Below are 543 nucleotides of genomic sequence, written 5' to 3' on the forward strand. Positions count from 1 at the left end.
ACACTTTTGGCAGATTTGTGATTGTAAATCATGGCAAGGAAAAAAAGCTACATGTAGCCTATGTTATAGATTGTCATGCAATTCCCTGTGGAGCAGAGATCTAACGTTTTCCCCTCTGTATTACAGAAGAAGAGAGCTAAGCTTGTGGGTGACATAGAGATGACTTCAATGTACATCATCTTGGATCTTCTGTATATATCCACCTTGGATCTTCTGTAAGACATAATATGGAATAAAGATCATACCCAGACCAACACTTCCACTTGTTTGTCATGTTTGTGTGTTACTTTTTCTCCCTCTGTGCGCCCTCTTATTGAGAGCCTTGGGTACATGACATTTGTGTGGGCAATATCTAAGCATAGTACACAGCAAATTTTGGGTTTTGTTTTAATAGTGTTGTGTTATCACTCAATATTACCCTTGCCAAAATTTCAATTAAGCATTCATTTTAAATTGCACTACCTTTTTGTAAAATACTCACATTTAAAATGTTTAAATTAATAAAACCAAATATTGATAGCAGATATGGTTGGACAAGAATAA

General features: G+C 35.2%; 1 protein-coding gene across 1 annotated transcript in view; it reads left to right on the forward strand.

The window, feature by feature from the left end:
* The window catches only part of EIF3D (eukaryotic translation initiation factor 3 subunit D), a gene marked incomplete in the record, with an annotated part of 10,829 nt that extends 10,573 nt beyond the window's left edge, over nucleotides 1–256 (forward strand). The window contains 1 exon segment of the mRNA XM_072421078.1: nucleotides 172–256.
* Between the last annotated feature and the right edge of the window lie 287 nt (nucleotides 257–543).

Source organism: Pyxicephalus adspersus, chromosome 8, assembly GCF_032062135.1.
Source record: "Pyxicephalus adspersus chromosome 8, UCB_Pads_2.0, whole genome shotgun sequence".
NCBI lineage: Eukaryota > Metazoa > Chordata > Amphibia > Anura > Pyxicephalidae > Pyxicephalus > Pyxicephalus adspersus.